The 10383-nt window shown below is 41.3% G+C and overlaps 1 pseudogene; it reads left to right on the top strand.

Annotated features, from left to right (window-relative positions):
* Positions 1-4943: 4943 nt before the first annotated feature.
* On the top strand, positions 4944-6094 carry LOC131513515 (developmental pluripotency-associated protein 3-like; annotated as a pseudogene).
* Positions 6095-10383: the final 4289 nt, after the last annotated feature.

The following is a 10383-nucleotide window of genomic DNA, read 5'->3' as shown; positions in this document are numbered from 1 at the left end:
AACAGGCTCATTCACTGTGTATGAGCCTTTGCAAGCCCACTTTGAATGCAGTCCCTACCCCATGAACACAGCCAGTGTATCCATAATATAGAGGTGTGGAACCAGATCCCCTGGCTTTACAGGCCAGCTGGCCCACTCCTAAGGCTGCACAACTCTGGGCACGTTACGTAATTCTGTGCTCAGTTTCTTTATCTACATCATAGGGATATTAATCGTACCTGCCTCATGAGATTTCTGTGACGATTAAATTAATGAACACATACACATTAGAGTAAGTTCTCTAGAAAACTGCCTGAAGCAAAAGCTTATGTGTTATCTCTGTCATAGAGGGCAATCCCAGGAAACAGGAGTGAGAAGAAAAGGAATTTAGTAAGGCAGGAAAGGAGTGAGAATAAATGTTAAGTGGGGGGTGCCACTGGGCTGCCCCCAGTTTGCTAGTTGTATGGTCTCACAGGGCCTTGCCAAGAGGCTGTATAAAAACATTTGGAGACAGGCCCTCAGAAAGGAGGGTCAGCAACCAACCGGCTTATCTGCTGGCCACTTCCTATCTCCCATCTTTCATTGGTCAAAGTCGACCCATGGGGTTGGAACTCCTTCATGTGTCTGAATTTTATTAGCTGGTCCTCCAGACAACTGAGAGGAAAGCAAGAATATCCATGGTTCCTGTCCAGTCAGTGTGCAGGTCTAGTGGTCTCTTTATGTCAGTCAGAGCCTAACACGGAAGCTTCCCATCTTTAGCGGCCGCTGTGGCTCTGGCTTTAAAGCCACAAAGACTATATGAGCCATATTATTGGACTCGGGGATCTTCCCAGTATCCCTAACCCTGGAAACTAGCTCCTTCTCCTTTAGCAAAGTAACCTTTTTTTTTTTTTTTAAGCTTATTTATTTATTTATTTTGAGAGAGGCAGAGAGAGCAAGGGAGGAGCAGAGAGAGAATCCCAAGCAGGATTGGCACCAGGGTGAGTCACCGAGACGCCCCAGCAAAGTAATCTTTTGTACTTTTGAAGCAGGCACTTGTTTTTTGATTGGTCCTTCTGCCTTGTAAGCTGTTCTTGTGATCTTCAAGTATCGGGGTTATTTGGTTCATTTGGAGCCCAGCTCAAATGTAACTTCCTCAGAAAGGCCTTCCAGTGACCAGCACAGCTTTCTTCATTCTCAGATAAAGAGATACGTTGATATCCTTCTCTTATGTCCCTACTTTTAAAAAGCATGTACATTGGCTTCAAAAATGAAGGACTTTTTATGTTATAAAAGGGCGTGAATCTGGGCCCTCAGCTTACTCTCTCACACCCTGCAGCCTAACAGTTCACACAGCCAAACCACAAATGGAACTAATGTCTCATTATTGGCTTCCCATCACATCTGACCTATTATGAATCAGCCCCCTTTCCCTACCAATATCAAAATCGGCTTGTTCAGTAAGTGAAAAGATATCATTTCTCCTCCTGCTTCTCTTTCATTATTTTTATTTAAAAAAATTTTAGTGTTTGTTTATTTTTGAAAGAGAGACAGAGACAGAGGGTAAGCAGGAGAGGGGCAGAGAGAGAGGAAGACACAGAATCTGAAGCAGGCTCCAGGATCCGTGCTGTCGGCACAGAGCCCGACGCGGGGCTCGACCTCACAAACTGTGAGATCATGATATGAGCCAAAGTTGATCACCCACCCAACTGAGCCACCCAGGTGCCCCTCTTTCATTCTTTTTAGAACAATTAAGTTTGACTTTGAACTTTTGGCTTGTAGTAAATTTAAGGCTGACAACTGAAATTGGGGGGGGGGGGCGGGGAAATCAGTGAAATACAAAGATAAAAGATACTTTTTACATTTTTTTCCTTTTCTCTTCATCTCTCTGTTCCCCGCACCCTATAGAACATGAGTCTGGTGGATGGATCCCTTGCTACCATATTCTTTACTCCAAATACGTGGTGTCTTATTTGGTCAACACATGGTAAGTTACTCACAAGGCTCAAGAATTCATCTTGTAGCAAAAAATAATGCAGGAGAAAATAAAATATTCTAATATTTCCCCTGTAATCATAGTTCACTTTAGGATCTTCCAAGGAAAAAAGTTAATTGGCCAATTATTGTCCTTGTTTCAAAATTAACAGAAGTCTGTACAGTCTCTGTTTTTTTATCCGTCCCACTATCAAGTAACTTCTGTATAAAAGATAATGATCAGAACCGACATCTTTATTTAACAAATCTGGAAATAAACACTCTTATTAGCGATTGAATCCCTTGGCTTCCATGCAGCACAACCATCTGCTTGGTGAACACTCATTTCTGTGACATCTTGACTGTGGTCACCCAGGTTCCGGTTGGAATTTATCAAATAATAGGAATGTACAAGATAAGTCTTTCCATTTTAGAGAAGCTTTAATCATGATGGACTGTCTTTCTTTCTTTCTTTCTTTCTTTCTTTCTTTCTTTCTTTCTTTCCTTGCATATTGAGCTATAATTTACTCTTTGTGACATTGGCCCACTGATTCCTGTTCACCCTACAAAGCAGTGTTTCACACAGTGTGCTCTGTGGACCCCCCACATCACAGTCAACAGTGGTTCCTGCTGAAACTCAACTCTCCTTCACATAGGGCCATTTTAAATGGCAGTTGGTGCCTCTGGAGCCCAGATCCCTGCTTCCATAAGCTTTTTTTTTTTTTTTTTAAATGCTTATTTATTTTTTGAGAGACAGAGAGTGAGCGGGGGAAGGACAGAGAGAGAGGGAGTCATAGGATCTGAAGCAGGCTCCAGGCTCTGGGCTGTCAGCACAGAGCCCGACGCGGGGCTCGAACTCACAAGCTGCGAGATCATGACCTGAGCTGAAGTTGGACACCGAACCTGCTGAGGCACCCAGGCGTCCCTTTCACAAGCTTTAATAAGCTCCCCCTGCATCCTGTGTTTGGAGATCACTGTTCTGAAGCCAAAGAGAAGAGCAAGGTCAGTGCCTTGTACATGTGTAGCACTTCAGACAGCTGGAGACAGGTATTATTTTCTGTTTCTCCATATCATCTGTTCTCTGGACCAGGTGTCCCAGTTTTTTCAATTGTCCCTCATAGGAAATGGTTCCAGGTCTCATTCTCTTTGAGTTGGGTTTCATTTTCTTAGAGTTTGCACTAAAATGTGATGCCCAGAACGGAATATAAGAACTGAATAGAATGCTCTAGCTGTGCTCTGACAGGGGCAGGAGGTGGGGCAAAATGAAGGGACCAAGTCCTTAGCCTAGGCTACTGTATTTGTTATGAGAGACCATATGTTAAACATATTTCATTCAAGAACTTCAGTTGGCCATTGAGAATTTGATCTAGAAAAAGACAGCTTAAGCGTAACTGCACATTTTCAACGAGAAGAATATTCATATGTTCATTTGGATGTATGGTAAAATGTCATTACTACGGGGATTTTTGGTAGTTGGCATGGGATTAAGATAAAGATGGCTTTTGGTCTAATTATGCTAGGTGGATTCAGTAAACAAACAAAAAAATAGTATGAGAGATGGCAAGGATATAATTAACCTACTTGAGAGAACACATTTTTCAAGTACAGGTCTCCCCCACTATCTAAAAGTAGAGCATTCCTATGAAAACTTTCTTAAGCCGAAACGGTGTAAAGTGAAAAAGCAATTACCATGAACTTATATGTAACATTCGGGAGCATCCCCAACCCCCTCAAAATAACCTCTTGTAGGCTTTTCTCATACCTTAGGACACATCTTGTTAATGGAAGTACAAAATACCTCAAGGTAAAGCCCAGACGCTCAGACACAGTCCAAAGCTCTGGCAGTTTGGTGCTGAGATGCTGAGTATAGTTCCTGGCGAGGGAGCTTGGCGACCCTCTTCTTGCTACCGGGGGTGCACTGCCTCTAGAAGGTTCGCTGCAACAAATGCTGAATGCTGTTTTCACTCTTTGCCTTTTTTCTTAAAGGCAAAATTCCTCAGATTTCCTTTGCTTTGTGAAAATAGGTGCTAATGTAGGTCTTCCATAAAAGTGAAGTGGCATAACACGAACTTTCAGGAAGCAGAGGACACCTGTATGTGGTCTGATATTGTCTGTTTGTGTGCTGGCAATTTGCATATTAATAATTTCGGTCATTTATGAAAAAAGTATAAAATACTTTCATAAAGTACCTACGTACCAGTACTCTCTTTGGCCTAACAGGACATCATTGTATGGGTCTGACACAATAAAATTGCGTTTCCTTAAAGAATATAATTCATAGTTTTCAACAGCTTAGACTGGTCTCCTTCCCAGTTTGTCTGAGTTGAATAATAGTCGACTAAATGCAACCCTTGGTAGACCCGCTCAGCGTTGATAATTTTCTTGATGTCATTTAAGACGTTGACATCTCTGTCCTTCATACTGTAACCTGGTGGCTATTACTATCTGTGTGAACAGGTATTTATAAAAATAAGACACACGCCAGACAATTTGTAAATCCTTCCCATGAAGTCATTTAATATCTAGTAACAGTAGAACCTAGTTTTTCCAGTCCCCCTCTTACAAGTTCTTAGTCGCCTTCCTGTGGCTCCTCTTTTCCCCTCCCCCTTTACTTAGAGCTGGTGCCTACCTCTCTCTCTCTTTTGGAGATTTCCTTCACTTTTGTGGCCTTATCTCCACTTCTCCTCTACCAGCGACTTCCTGATCTGTAGTCCTCTGGGCCAACTGTTGCCATTAAACTTCAAAAACAAAGTAAATGTTTATCAGGCATCTCCTCTGTGGTCCTTTCATGACAGTAATCTTATTTTAGCCTCATCACAACCTTGTAGAGTAGGTTGTGTTACTCCTGTTCAGAAATGAAACAATTGAAGCATAGAAAGTTGTATTTAATATTACTTTAAAATTCAACATGAGTTTGGGAGGATGGTTTGGTTACTGACTGTCACCATGGCATCTCTGTGATGGTCAGAGACCAGATCAGCTTGTGCGTAACAACTGTCTGTACTTGACCTAACATAGAGTAAGCACTAAATAAACACTTGAGAATGACTGAATGAATGGTCAGGTACGCATTTTAGGTGTATGCTAGGTAACACAGCATACATGTTCTTTCTCTCACCACGCTTTGTTGGAGTCTTGGGTTTTCTCGCTCTTTCTGGGCTATTTCATTCTTTCCAGGCTATTTTGTAGCTAGTTGAGTCCTGAGCATCACCTTCCACTGGAATCCAAAGATCTAGAAGGAGCTTCGGTCTGTGACTAGGCTTTCAATGGATTTGGCAACGAAGCTTTACCTATCCTGTGGCCCGGAACGTTCTCAGATGGCCAGCGAAGAAAATTCCAGGAAGGCTCAGCTGCCTTCCAACTATCTCCGAAGTATTAATAAAGAACTTTAGTAAATTGACTCTTGACCCTAGTATCAAACTCCCTTCCCCTCTACCAGAATATCCACCCCAACAGCAGGACAGCAAGAAGAAACCACAGGGGCTTGTGGACCGAATACTCAGCAACAGGAGGAGGGGTGGAGTAAGGACTTTGTTAACTGCTCCAGAAGAAAGGATGGGAAAGCTGATGTGGTTTATTTCATTTTATTTAAAAAAATTTTTTTTAATCTTTATTCATTTTTGAGAGAGAGAGACAGAGCATGAGTGGGGAAGGGGCAGAGAGGGCGTCACAGAATCTGAAGCAGGCTCCAAGCTCCGAGCTGTCAGCACAGAGCCCGACGCGGGGCTTGAACTCACAAACTGTGAGATCATGATCTGGGCCGAAGTCTGACGCTCAACCGACTGAGCCACCCAGGCGCCCCAGCTGATGTGGTTTATTAAAAAACATTGCTACTTCAACCAGCATTCCACGGATGAATCAAGAGGGAAAAGATTTAGAGGTAGATGTCATTATTGCCTGTATCATAGAGATCCTTCTGATGATCCCAGCATGGAGAATAATTATGACATGGAGTCAGTGTAAACATAAACCTTAAGATGCTGTTTTTTTCTCGCTAGTAATTTTAGGATCAGTATGCCGCAGCTTGGGAAAGCTGCTCTGTTGAGACAAACTGTGTAATATTTTGATAATCTATGATGTAAGCTCTGTCCTGTCTTTTCTACCTAGATACCAGTAATTTGTGAGGAGTCCTGCTAGTTTGCATTTGAATGACTTCAATATACTTTACTTCCACTTTTTGATGTGACCCAAGGAAGTAGGTTTTGAGAATCCTGTGTGTTTGAGAAGCCTGAAGTTGTTAAGATAGGTTAACCTAACATGGGGCTCCTGGGTGGCTCAGGTGGGTTAAGCATTTGACTAGAGCTCCGTAGAGTAGGGCTCTGTGCGGGCAGCTGGGAGCCCGGAGCCTGCTTCGGATTTTGTGTGTGTGTGTGTGTGTGTGTGTCTCTCTCTGCCCCTCCCCCGCTCACGCTCTGTCTCAAAAATAAACACATTTAAAAAAAAAAAAAAGAGAGAGGGGCGCCTGGGTGGCTCAGTCGGTTAAGCGGCCGACTTCAGCTCAGGGCGTGATCTCGCGGTCCGTGAGTTCGAGTCCTGCATCAGGCTCTGTGCTGACAGCTCAGAGCCTGGAGCCTGTTTCAGATTCTGAGTCTCCCTCTCTCTGACCCTCCCCCATTCATGCTGTGTCTCTCTCTGTCTCAAAAATAAATAAACGTTAAAAAAAAGAGAGAGAGAGAAAACCTAACATCAAATTGGAAGCCAAGTAACTTGTGCAGGAGGTATATACAGAGAATATTGGGTGGTTTGGCTAGAGCATAATTATCATTAGGGCAGGGTGCAACAGGCTAGATTTTCTGGTTTTCACAAATTGGAATTGTAATAAATGTTTTGATGTGCTAGTTCAATTTTCAGCAGCAAATGTGTACGTAGAGGATCTTACTAAAATTGAGACTTATTTGAAAAAAAAGATAATTAGTCTGATTTGAGGAGTTCAAAAGCAGCAGGGTGACTAGGAACCCATTATAATGGCACAGCTAAGAGATGAGTAGCTTAGTGATGGTGGTGATGGTTGTGGGGGAGAGGGAGAAGATGGAAAGCCGTGCTCCTAGTTGACGGGAAAGATGGCACTTTGTTCAGTGTGGAAAGTGCCTTTCAACGATCTTTAGGCTCTCATGGTCACAGGATTTGGATATTGACTGGACTCCCGATTTTCTGGCTGAGTGACCAGATGCATGACGTTACCACCAACTCAGTCTGGGAATACAGGACAGAAACCTTCAGGTCTTGGAGCATTCTATTACCAGATTATTCTTCCTCAAACACCATTGTCATCATGTATCTCTCCCGATTAAGAATCCATAATGACCTTCTACTGCACCTCAGAGAAGATAGTGATTTTGATTTTGGTACTCGAATAACTTATTTTGGTATCCAGAAGTTTCATATCTTCTCCCCTCTGGATTCCGGTGGGATCTCTTAAGGGCTGGGAGAATATCACAGTCTTCATTGCTGTTATTGTTGTTACAGTACAGTAACTAGCACAGTGCTGGGTGAATAGTGTATGTGTAATACTAATTTGCTTAAAGGATTTGAAAACAATTATGTAATGATGCCTTTGCAATTCATGATTATGAGTATGGAGTGATTTAGAAAAATAATAATGTAACTGCCTCTATCTACCTGAATCTATGTTATAACTCATAATAGTTACAAACACTTATATAGTATATTTTATATAATAGATATTAATTCTCAGTGCTTTCCTTCTATTGACTCATTTAATTCTCACAACAACCCTATAAGATAAACCCCACGAGACAGATACTAGTATTATAGACGAGGACACTGAGGAGGTTAAGGACATTTTTAAAAGTTGCACAGTTAGTAAGTAGAGAGTTTGGATTTGGACGTAGGCAAGTCTGGCTTAAATGTATACTTAACAGGAGTGCTTGGGTGGCTGAGTAGGTTGAGCGTCCCAGTCGATTTCAGCTGAGGTCATGATCTCATAGTTTGTGGGATCGAGCCTCCCATTGGATTCTCTCTTTCCCTCTCTCTGTCTCTGTCTCTCTCAAAATAAATAAACAACCATTAAAAAATGTATACTTGGCTATCACATTACCTACAGAATCTTAGAGAACTCAGGATCCATTAATTATTATAGTTACAAGGTAAATAGTTATCCCATTTATCAAAAATGAATACATGATTAATTAAATGCTGAAAAAGGTAACCAAAATCTGTTCATATATGTCTTTCCATTTCTTCCATTATCCAATATGCTCATGCTTAGCATCATTAAAATAACAAAAGTTTAAGTAGTTCTTTTGCATCTATAATTCATTTGATTCTTAGAATAAGCCATGTGGTAAGTGGGTAATCATTATTATCCTCCAATTTTAGGAGGAAGCTGGCATAGCCTGTGCCGGAAGAGTTCAGGTGCTGGTGTGTTTCTTTCTACTTTTTAAAGTTTTATTTTTATTTATCCTGAGATGGGGGGAAGGGCAGAGAGAGAGGGAGGGAGAGAGAGAATTCCAAGCAGGCTCCACAAGGACAGCGCACAGCCTGATGTGGGGCTCAAACTCACGAACTGTGAGACCATGACCTGAGCCGAAATCAAGAGTCAGACATTTAACCGACTGAGCCACTGAGGCACCACAGGGCTTCTGTTTCTAACCCATAGCACTGGTGATTGGGTGTGTGACGTGACCCAAAGTCTTTCAACAAGGGCGCGCCATCCCATTTTACTGCCTTGCTGAATTACCAATAGTTATTATTGCTATCAACTGTTGTGATTTGGGGACCTGAATTTGAATAATTAATAATTAGGAATCAATCCCGGCTCATCAATTCACCAAGATGGGGGAGAATAACAATAAGTATCCATCACGCAGACTCGTTCTCAGGACTAACTATGAATCTGTCAGTGTTTAGAATAGCTCTTGGCAACATGCAGTAAAGGTGAGCCATTATTCTTATCTTCATTATTATTAGCATAAGTTCTAATGGTCTAGAACAATGATCTTTTCATTGATAGTGGCGTCTCATGATAGTGGCACCAAGAGCTGTCTTATGGAAGAAGGGTAGCTCTACACCCAACTACCCCTGAGATCTCATTTAAGATCTGCAATCCGTTATTTTCTCTTACATCCTTGCTGGGCCCATTTATATTACTCCAGGCCACAGTTTGGGCTGATAATGTCCCTGATCTAACTCTCTGTTATATAAAAGCAGTATTTTCTACCCCACGTGTATGTACTGGGTGATATCTGGAAACCCAGGACTCTAAGTTCAAATCTAGAACAAATAAAGAACTAGTTATAATACAAAAAGTATTTTATTGTTCCTGACTACCGATTAACATTTATTAGAGAAGACAAAAATGCTAGTTGTCTTTATCAAGTATACCCTGCAGGATTGATGCCACTGTGTTCAACTTTATTTTTGTGGTGACCGTTGCAACTCTTTTTCCATTTGTTATGTCACTTGACATTAATGTTGTTTAACAAATCAAGAAACAAAATATTCAAAACAAAGAAATCCACAAGAAAAAGATTTTGACTCATGAAAGGGGTACCCCTAACTTTCCTTGCTGGGTAAAATGAATCATAACTGGGTAATAACCTCAGGACAAACGTTTTCAAACAAAATATAATATTTTCGTTTTCCTTTCTCTTTGAATTTCACTCTTACGGATTTGTGGTTATAATGAAACACCCCCCCTATTTATTTCAGAGCTATCTTCTGAGACTGGAGCCATTTCTGTGCCAAAGCTACAAACTTCAAAGATGCCTGGCTAGTTATGCTGGGAAACTGGTGTGAATAAATGAGCCGATGGACTGTTGTGTCTGTAGGACCACTGGAGAAATAGTCAAGATTCCTCCCAATCCTTGGTAACTTCCTTCCTTCTCACCTCCCTGTCCTTGTCTCCTTCCTCCATTTTTACCTTCCCTTGTCTCTTTGTTTTTCCTTTCATATTGTCATCTTCCTTTATCTTTTTCTTTCCTGTTTTCATCTCTTCATTCCTCTCTTCCCTTCACTCTTTCACCTAGACTTTTTAGCTCCATTATTTACTTTCATCTGGGCAATTTTGTAGCAGCTTGTAAATTCAAATTCCAAACTGCTGTATGGAATTGTTGAATCACTATATCATACACGTAAAACTAATAGAACACTGTGTTAACCTACTGGAATGAAAACAAAAACTTAAAGGCAAAAACAAAAACAAAACAAAATGCAAACTGCTGTTTATCAGACCAAGTGACTAAGGCTAAAACATTTATTCAGGTGATCTTTCTGTTCTTGCTTTCCCGATTTCTAGAAGGATTCAGTTAGTTCCAGCATAGCTTTTAGCTCTTGATTTACTCTTGCATTTGCTATCCTGCTGCTAGCCCTACCCATTTATACTTTCCATCTGAATGTATCTCTCTCTTTGTTACTTTTAGATCTTTCTTGCAGACTTCTGGGCTCTTGTCTGTATCACTTTCAGTGTCCTGCTTCTATCTAGCTGTCCTG

The sequence above is a fragment of the Neofelis nebulosa genome, chromosome 6 (genome assembly GCF_028018385.1).
Source record: "Neofelis nebulosa isolate mNeoNeb1 chromosome 6, mNeoNeb1.pri, whole genome shotgun sequence".
Lineage (NCBI taxonomy): Eukaryota > Metazoa > Chordata > Mammalia > Carnivora > Felidae > Neofelis > Neofelis nebulosa.
This window is presented reverse-complemented; position numbering and strand designations above follow the sequence as displayed.